We start from the raw sequence: 9,964 nt of genomic DNA on the forward strand, positions 1-9,964 counted from the left end.
ATGTTATAAAATTCCCTGTGGGCACCACTTTATTTGCATTTTATAAATCTTGAGATGTTGTATTTTTATTTTTAGTCAGCTCAAAATAATTTCTACTTTCCCTTGAGATTCCCACTTGGATCCCTGGGTTATTTAGAAGTATGTTTAACTTTCAAATATTTGGGAATTTCCCAGATACCTTTCTGTTGGTGATTTCCAGATTTATTACATTATGATCGGAGAATGGACTTTGTCTGATAGCATTTCTCTGAAATTTGTCAGGGTTTGTTTTATTGTCCAGAGTAAGGTCTACCTTGGACAATGTTCTGTGTGCCCTTGAGAAAAATGTGTATCCTGCCGTTGGGCGGAATGTTCTGAAATGTCAGGTCAAGTTGATTGTATTGGCCAGGTCTTTTATATCCTTACTGATTTTCTGTCTTTTTGTTCTTTCAACACCTTAGAGAGGAGAGTGTTGAGGCCTTCAACTATAATTCTGCATTTGTCTATTTGTCCTTTGGGTTTTTTTTTTTAATTTTCATTTTAAGCTTATTTATTTATTTTGAGAGAGACAGAGACAGCATGAGTGGGGGGGGGGGGGGGGGGGCGGGACAGAGAGAGAGAGAAAATCCCAAGCAGGCTCTGTGCTGTCAAGGCCGAGCCCCATGCGGGGCTCGAACTCACAAAACCACACGATCATGACCTGAGCCGAAACGCTTACCTGAGTGAGCCACCCAGCTCCCCCTATCCTTCGGGTTTTTGCTGCATATGTTTTGAAGAGGCATGCCGGCCTCCACTTGGGTCTCCGTGTTATTAAGTGCTGTGCCCGTGCACTTGCTAAAATTGCCTCGCCAAGTTGCAAGGTGCTGAGAAATGAGGGCTGGAGACGGAGGCCTTGAACATAACGGCCGCCGGGCGCCGGGAGGAGCCGACCCTCCTTCACTGCTGGTGGCAGAGCATTTGGGGCCAGCCTCCCGTAGGGCCTTTCAGTCAGTGAGGTGGGGGAGGTCACTGCATAAAAAGAACTGATTCTAAACTGGGACTCAGGATCTGGAGCGGCCGCGCTCACGTCCTCACCCCACCCCAGGTGACCTCAGGCAGAGCCCTTGGCCTCTTGGACCCCCATTTCCTCAAGTCCCTCAACACGCATAAGTTGAATGCACCTACTGGATGCTGGGAAAACCAAATGAGATAAAGTGTGGTTCTTGCCTTGAAGATGCTTATACCCTCTCCTTTCTTTTTTTTTTTTTTTTTAGGTCTATTTATTTATTTTGAGAGAGCGAGAGAGCACAAGTGGGGAAGGGGCAGACAGAGAGGGGGAGAGAGAGAATCCCAAGCAGGCTCTGCACTTGCAGGGCCTGAGGTGGGGCTTGAACCCACAAACTGCGAGATCATGACCTGAGCTTAACCGGCGGAGCCACCCCGGTGCTCCGGTGTACTCTCTCTTTCCCTGAAGAACACACCAGCCCCCACCCTCCACCCTCCACCCCTGCGTGTGATATCCTGCCTCCTCTCTGCTGGTAAACCTTTAACAACCGCTTTGGGTGGGAGAACCCTATTGGCGGTGTTTGCCCAGATTCCGTGGTGGAAATACCCCCTCCGTGGCACGTTTCAGGCTACCAGGGTGACTCAGAAGAGACACCCAGGCGCGCACCGTCATCCGGCATTTCCGCTGTAGGGCGACAACAGACGTCGATAACCCCGAGGGCATGGATAATAGGAAAGTGTCGCAAAAATAAGCAGGGAGTGATAAGTTCTGAGTATTTCATCACCTTGGGTTTGAATATAATTCATTTAATTATAAGCTTATATTATTGGATTTTAATCCTGGCCACATACACCAACCGATATGCAACACTGGTAATTCAGCCATCAGCTGTGCGGGTTCAGAGGTGCACAGAGACCCGATCCCGACTCGGACAAGGCTCAGACAAGCTCCCCCAGCAGGGAACGAATTGGTTCGCGTCACAGGACGGTCCACGGTAACTCTTCAGCAAGGGGTCTTGGGTTTTCTGTTTCCAACAACGTCTACAGTAATCTGGCTCCCTGCGGGGGCGAGCGGCCAGCCTGGGAGAGCCTGGGGCCTGCAGGGCTCTGATTGGCCAGCCCTGGCCACGCCCCCTCCGGGGGGCAGGGGGTGGAGTTAGCAGCAGGGGACGGGAGCCCAGAGCGAGCGTCAGGAAACCTCGGAGTGACGGGCGCGGGGGTCCCCTGGTCAGCGAGGGTCTACCACGCACAGCCGCGGAGGCGCTTGGGTAACCGGAACTCCCTCAGAAGCATTCAGGTTGAGGCTTTGCAGTCTTGGGATGTTCTTAAACTCTCGGTGCTCAAGGGTTTCAGAGTCCAGACGTAATCCGTGTCTGTTTGCACAAAGGAAACAGTAAATATAAGCGGTGGATCAGAACACAGTTATCGCCCCAGCCTCCAGCGCCGCCACCCCAACCCCCTTGCCCTCGTGGGCGCCCCGTCGGGGCTCTGCCTCCCAGACACACGGGCACGGGCACCAGGGGGATTTTGTTGCGCTTTTGCGGAAGTAGACCCAGACCACACACGTGACCCTGCAGCTTGCTTTTTCTCACCGCTGGAGCTAAATCTTGGGGCTTCCCTCCCAGTCAGCAGAGAGAGCCCTGCAAACGCGAGGGGTGAGTCTAGCCAAGACTGGCAGCTGGAGGCCTTTTCATTCATTGCTCCTACTGAAGACCTTTCGAGACTTCTAAATTTGGTCAGAGTGTCGGAGGCGGTGCAGGGTGCCTGCGTGCTAAAAATACCAGCCCCGGTCTGGGGTGGAGGCTGCCCCCGGGGTCCTCCACAGGCACTATCAGTCCCCTCCTAAGACCCTTGGACTCTCTGTGCCAATACCGGTGCCCCAGGCCACGCAGATGGCAGCGCGGCGCTGGTCCCCAGGTGACCAGGCTGGAATACCCAAACCGCGCCAAAGGGAGTCACTCCCCGCTGTGGTCTCATGACCTCCTCGCTCGGTATGACCGCTGCAGCGTTTGGACCAGGTCTGGGTACCGCTTTACTGATACTTATTTTCAACTCGTTTTTTGCTTGTTTATTGCTTGTTTATTTCTTGTTTCTTTCCTTCTTTCTTTCTTTCTTTCTTTCTTCTTTTTCTTCTTTCTTTCTTCTTTCTTTCTTTCTTTCTTTCTTTCTTTCTTTCTTTCTTTCTTTCTCTTTTGAGAGAGGAAGAGAGTCCGTGCAGGTGACAGGAGAGGGGCAGAGGGGGTGGGGGAGAGAGAATCTCAAGCAGGCTCCGCACTGTCAGCGAGAAGGCCTATCCGGAGCTCAAACGCACAAGCTGTGAGACCATGACCTGAGCCGAAATCAAGAGTCAGATGCTTAACCAACTGAGCCACCCGGACGCCCCTCAACTCACTTTTAAAAATTACATACTTGTTGAGATGAGCACTGGGTGTGGTATGTAAGCCAATTTGACAATAAATTATATTAAAAATAAATAAATAATTAATTTAATTTAATTTAATTAAAATTAAATACTTTTTTTTAGTAGGCTCCACACCCAGCGTGGACCCCAATGCAGGGCTTGAACTCATGACCCTGAGATCAAGACCTGAGAGCTGAGATCAAGCTGAGCTCAGTCCCTGACTGAGCCACCCAGACACCCCAAATACGTTTATTTTTCAATAAAACCTCGCAACACTATAGTAAATGGAAAATCAGTATCACCCGTCATACATAGTAATTATATAGAGATAGACATTATCGACCATGATAATAAATAGTGCTTGTTAATTAGCCTTTTTGAGCCTTTGCTCTGTGCCAGGAGCTGTTCTAGACTCTATGATATTAACTCACTCAGTGAGTTGCTGCGGTCCCCCAAGGGAGGCACCGTGTTGTCCCCTCCCTCTGTCATGAGTTAAGAGGCTCAGAGCGGCGGCCCTGAAAATAGACGCATCACCCTGGAAACCAAAGGCGAGGCCACCTCAGTCACCCTGGCGCCCATGGGCGGGGCACCTCAGCTATGCCGGACTTTGAATCTGATTTGCTTCTTGCCTGATTCACCCATCTACTCAACAAGTGTTCGCTGAGCACCTGCCGTGTGACCTTGCTGGGGAAAGAGAGGATTAGGACTCTGTCCCTGCCCTGGAAGAGCCTGCCTGCTCGTCGGGAAGGGTGTGTATGGACCAGCATGTGGTTGGGGTTTCAGAGCTGGGCGCTGGGAGGGGAGAGGGAAAGGGAACATGGCAATTCAGGTCCGTTAGAAAGATGGAATAAAGTAGGATTCATGTCTTCAATGACATCCCCGTTATTAACATACTAAGAGGATTTCAGCTCAGTTTTCCCCATCTGTAGAATGGGAATAATGGGGCCATCTTCCTAGAGGAACCCCCATGAGGATAAACATGTCACACAGCCTCCAAAGCATTCTGGCAGTTCCTGCCACACAGTAAATGCTCAAAATGTCACTACCCATGACGACGATGATGATTACTGCTTCTGGCAAGTGCTGGTGTTTTCCATTTACCATAGCAGCGTGGTAAAGGTGTTTTTTTCTTTAGTTTTTAAAAATATTTGATTTATTTTTGGTAGAGAGAGACAGAGCACAAGTGGGGGAGGGGCAGAGAGAGAGGGAGACACGGAATCCGAAGCAGGCTCCCGGCTCCGAGCTGTCAGCACAGAGCCCGACGCGGGGCTCAAACTCACAAACCGTGAGATCGTGACCCGAGCCGAAGTCAGACGCTCCACCGACTGAGCCACCCGGGCGCCCCAAGTGTTTTTTTTTCAATGTATTTGATTTTTCAAAGTGAGTTCAGAAGTGGTACCCTTGCAGCGCGTTTAAGCTAATATCCACGTCGCTGTGTTTGTTCTCATTTGCATCCGCCCTAGAATTTTACAAGCACACAAAAAAATTCACCCGAAATGTCCACACGTCCCTTTTATTGTCCTGATGCTCTATTTAGAAAGAAATGGAAATCCAAGGCTATTCTTTTAAACTCATAGCAACGCACTGACTTGATGGGGAACTTCAATTCCTTACCAAATGGTAAAAGCAACCTAATAATGAGCAATGTTTCTAAGTAGCACAGCTCCCAGTGTGGGGCTTTCTAAATCTGATCTAGACGGGCCGAACATTCACCTTTCCCAACCGAAGCCTCTCTTTGCGGAGAGATACGGCTTTGCAAGGACATCTGTCGGAGTCACCACGCCTCAACTAGGAGAAGATGGCTTTTTCCCCCATCTCTCCCCTCCTCCAGCTGTGCTCGGTGTGGGGTCGAGGAATATGGGGCTTTGGGGAAAATGAAAAATCTGGAGTTACTGTTGAATCAGGCGAGAAAAGAAAGAGCGTAGGCTGAGTGAGACCAGTTGGGTCTCAGGTTCCTGCTACCTCCTCCCATTTGTAAGGGACGGCGAACTAGTTACTGTTTCTGGGCTTCCGTTCCTGCCTGCCTCAGTTTCCCTCTCGGTAAGGTCACCTCTTGGATTCTTGAGATTGTGCGTGCTAAGCAAGTATCTCCTATGATGATGATGATGATGATTACTGCCTGTATAGACTGGGGGTAATCCCCCTTTGGCTGCAAGGAGCTTCGGGGATCACATGGCATAGCCCCGGACGGCATCTGCCCTTTTGAAGCAGGCTGAGAACTCTGGCCGGAGCTGTGCTGAGGGGGAGGGGGCGGGGGTGAGATCCAAAGTCAAAGCCACCTCAAAAGGACTATAAAAGGGAAACGGAATCCAAAGAAGAGAAGGTTGAAGTTGCTGCTTTTCAGAATTTTTCTTCACAGGCAGTGCAACCTGGGGGAGACCCGTGCCAGAACCCCCCCCCGCCCCCCTCCGTGCGCCCCGTGCCCCTGCACACACAAGGCCCAGACAGAGCCACGGCTGACGCGGGACGCCCGCCGAGCCCACAGGCGGAGTGTGAGGGTCAAGCATTTACTACTCCGCTGCCCCCATCACGCTAATAACAGTGGGATTACCGGCCCACGGGGAATGTTCCAGGCTCTCCCCAGTCCAAGCAGTCGGCCCTGATTCTCTCGTTTAATCAACCATCCCTGGAGGGAAATGCCGGCGTGACTCACCTTTTGCGAGAGAGGAAAGCAAGGCACAGAGAAGTGAAGAAACGTGCTCCAGGCTGCACAGCTCACCGATGGAGCCAAGGTTTGAACCCAGGCCGTGCGGCCCCGAAGCCCAGGTGCTCCAGCCCCCGGTGGCCGGCCTCCCCGGCCGCTGCCAGAGCTGGGCGCTGATGTGGGCACCCCACAACCCGGGCCTCAATGGCACAACGACCCTTGGTCATTTGGTCCTTAGCCTCAGACGCACGGCCGCCCTCTGGTAGAGCCGGGCCGAGGGTGGACGGCGGAGAGGCGTTGCCTTGGGCACAAAATTTAAGGAGGCGTCGTCGGACGGGGAAGTGTGTGCCCCAAAGAGTGGACTGGCCTCGGCGAGCTGTGCGGAGGGGCAGGAACAAACTAGGGAGGCGGGGGACCCCCCGAGGCCGGAAATAACAAAGACGGGTCCGGGACGACTCGTACTCGGGGAAGTGACACTGGGGCCTTGGGCTCTCCCAGTGCCCCCCTGGCCGCCCCGCTCACGCCTGACCTCCTCGTCTGCGCGGGCCTCTGAACACCTTCAGACCGGACGCAGCTGGGAGCGTCACTGCTAGATGGCGATTCGGTTATCTTGAAAAACCAGCAAAAAGAGGCCCGGAAGGGTCAAGGCCACACAGTCAATCAACTTAAACGGGATGATGCTGTGACCTCGGGCTCCCACCCGTCATCAGACAGTCCTTCCGTTTTGGTTTGGCAGAACAGAGCAGAAACTGTGGCTTATCCCCCGTATCTGTGTGCCTCTCTCACCCCGGTTATGATTTTAGCCGGTCAAATGACCACCCAGGACAAAGACACGTTTCCCTCGCGGTGAGGCACGGCCATGTGACACAGCGGTGTGGGAAGTGTTCTTAAAAGGAGCAGGGGACACCCTCCTCTGCTCCTGTCTCTTTCCTCCTGGCTGGAAAGAAGATACGATGGCTGGAGCTCAGGCAACAGTTTTGGAGCATGAGGATGGCCAAGTCACACGCTGAGGAAGCCTGAGACCTTAAAAACTTTGTGAAGCCTCTCTAGCAGGGCTGCGTTCCTTCTGGAAGGTCTAGGGAAGAATCTGTTTTCTTGCCTTTCCTGGCGAGGCCACCCAAACCCCACGATGCGTGGTCTCTTCTCCCATCTATCTTCAAAGCCAGGGAAGGCCGGTCTTGTCTCTCTCACGATGACGTTGGCCCTCCTGCCTCTCTCTTCCACGTTTAAGACCCTTATGATGACTCCCAGCTCCTCCGGATAATCCAGAATAATCTCCTCATTGAAAAATCGGCTGATTAGCAACCTTCCTGCCATCTGCGACTTTAATTCCCCCTGCCAGGAGAGGTGACACATCACAGGTTACAGGGACCAGGATGGGGACATTTCGGGACGGGGGCACTATTCTGCCTCTAAAAGAGCAGGGATGTCCTAGTCCCACAGATACTACAGTGAAGAGAGAAGATTCCGGACGTGAAGCAAAGGCCTCAAAGCAGCCACCTGCTGGCTCGGTCCCACCAATGGGCACGCCTGGTCCTCCCCACTTTCCTTACCCTGAATCAGCTGCTGAGGTCCCACTGGCTAATTTCACATGAAAATTCACAGTTCCTGTTTCCCTTGACTCAGTAGAGGGGCCCGCACCCTGGGTCTGCTTCCTAAGACGTTGACATCAACTGCGTGGGCTGTGGCCGCCCCTCGAGGACAGGCCACGGCTTCCCCGAAGTCCTCACCCTCCATTATCGCCTGTCGCCCAGTCTGCTGCCTCTGGTCACGGGGCCTGCCTGAGCCCCGCAGGGAACGCAGTTTGTAACATTTACTGAAAAGCATCTCAGGGTGCAGAAGTTACCCAGTAAAGGGTCGTTAGTATTTCCCCTGTTCGAGAAGACACATCGACACGGCGATTCTCAACGTGGGATGCCCCTAGGGAACTTCTACGGATCTCAGCGTCCGGACCAGTTTCACCAGGACATCTGGCGTGGGGCCCGGCTCTGCATTGCCACAGCTCCCCAAGAACTCCGGCCAGCAGCCAGGCGGAAAACCGGGGCGTTCGCAGACCTTCGCAGGCCGTCAGGGCTCAGGCGACCTCAGCACAACTGTGGAGCAGGCCTCTATCCCGGGCCGTCCCTCCCAGAGAGAAAAAGAGGGCACAGGTGAAGATTGTGAAACCGTTCGTGAAACGCCGATGGCTGTAACCAGGAGCCTCTGCTGCCTGAGCATCCACTTCCCGCTGCAGATACCGGAAGGCTGGCTGGAAGCTTCTGGAAGCTTCCATCACCCAGGCATTCCTTCGCAGTGACCGGCAGGGGCTCCTCAGACCAGTGAGGGGCAGATTCCAGACGCCGTAGCTCCCTTCTTTTTTTTTTTTTTAATGTTTATTTATTTATTTATTTATTGTTTAAAAAAAATTTTTTTTAATGTTTATTTACTACTGAGAGACAGAGAGCATGAGCAGGGGAGGGGCCAAGAGATGGAGAGACACAGAATCTGAAGCAGGCTTAAGGCTCTGAGCTGTCAGCACAGAGCCCGACGTGGGGCTCGAACTCACCAACCGTGAGATCATGACCTGAGCCAAAGTCGGACACTTAACGGACTGAGCCCACCCAGGCGCCCCTGAAGGGAGAGGTATTTAAACAGAAGAGAGAACACTCAGCCGGGCTGTCCACGGGGGTTCTGCAGAGACATCACCCGTCCTACACACGGGTGCCCCGGGGGCCCTTCCCTGCCCAGCTAGCGTGTGACCACGTTCCTGCTAAGGCCCTCCCCCAGCTACTGGGCACTCCCCCCCCCCCCCCCCGCCACCCCACAGGATGGAAACCTTCCAGGGCCACAATTCAAATGCCTCCCAGGCCAGGCAGGCAACCAGGATGGGCAGCAGAGAGAGGCTGAGTGCAAACATTGCCCATGACTCATAATACTGACATCCTGGATGTTAATTTGCAATTTTTAGAAACGTCCCCGTTTGCTAGAAAATGCCATCGGCGGCTGGGTTTGCCTGGGGACCTCCATTTCCCCTCTCCGTTGGCTGCTCTGGGTTCCCTCTTGGTTCTCCTTAGAACACTGTGCCTCCCCGAGGCCTCCCGTGACCCAAAATAGCCACAAGCGGGCTATTTTTGCAGGACTCTGATAGCACAGGTCTGAGGGGCCAGGAGACGGGTCGGTGCTGGGGTTGGATCCTGTATTATCCTTTATCCTCCGACGATGCGTGGGCTCAGAGCAGGGGACTGGAGGCCTTCAAGAAGCCCAGGAATGTTCCCACTGGTGACTGCCGGGGCGGGAGGGGGCGGGGGGTTCCAGGCAGCCCTCGGTGGCCATAAATAGGACAGCCCGGGCCGGTGGAGCCCAGCAGGCAGGTGGCTGCAGGGAGGAAAGCAGGTCTCTGCTCCACACGCACTCAATCTGGTCCTCTCCCAGGGCCTAAGGGAGACATTTCCCTAACATTTGCATGGCAGTTGCTGGGGTCCTCAGTCAAAATGCATGCAAATCCAAGTTCTGTGCCACAAAGTTAATCCTTGATGGGCATTGTCTCTGACATGCTCCAGAGAGCTGGTGACCTTTCATCCCCCAAATGCATGCTAAGCACCAGCTTTGGGCGGGCGGGGAGCTGGGAGCTGGGTTACCAGGGAGAGCGGGACAGCCTGGGCTCGCCCGCCAGCGGGGGACATGGCCCTACGGAACAGTCGGGGGCTGTCACAGTGACTGGTGATGGCGGTCAAGGGTGAGGGTAAAGTTTATATTTTTATTTGTTTAATTTTAGTTAAGTTTATTTATTTTGAGAGAGAGAGAGAGAATTAGAGAAAGAATCACAAGCAGGCTCCACGTTGTCAGCACAGAGCCCGACGCGGGGCTCGAACCCACGAACTGTGAGATCGTGACCCGAGCCGAAGTCGGACGCTCAGCCGACTGAGCCACCCCGGCGCCCCGGGTGAGGGTAAAATTTAAAGAGGGTTCTGCAAGAA

The sequence above is a fragment of the Prionailurus viverrinus genome, chromosome A3, assembly GCF_022837055.1.
Source record: "Prionailurus viverrinus isolate Anna chromosome A3, UM_Priviv_1.0, whole genome shotgun sequence".
NCBI classification, from domain to species: Eukaryota; Metazoa; Chordata; class Mammalia; order Carnivora; family Felidae; genus Prionailurus; species Prionailurus viverrinus.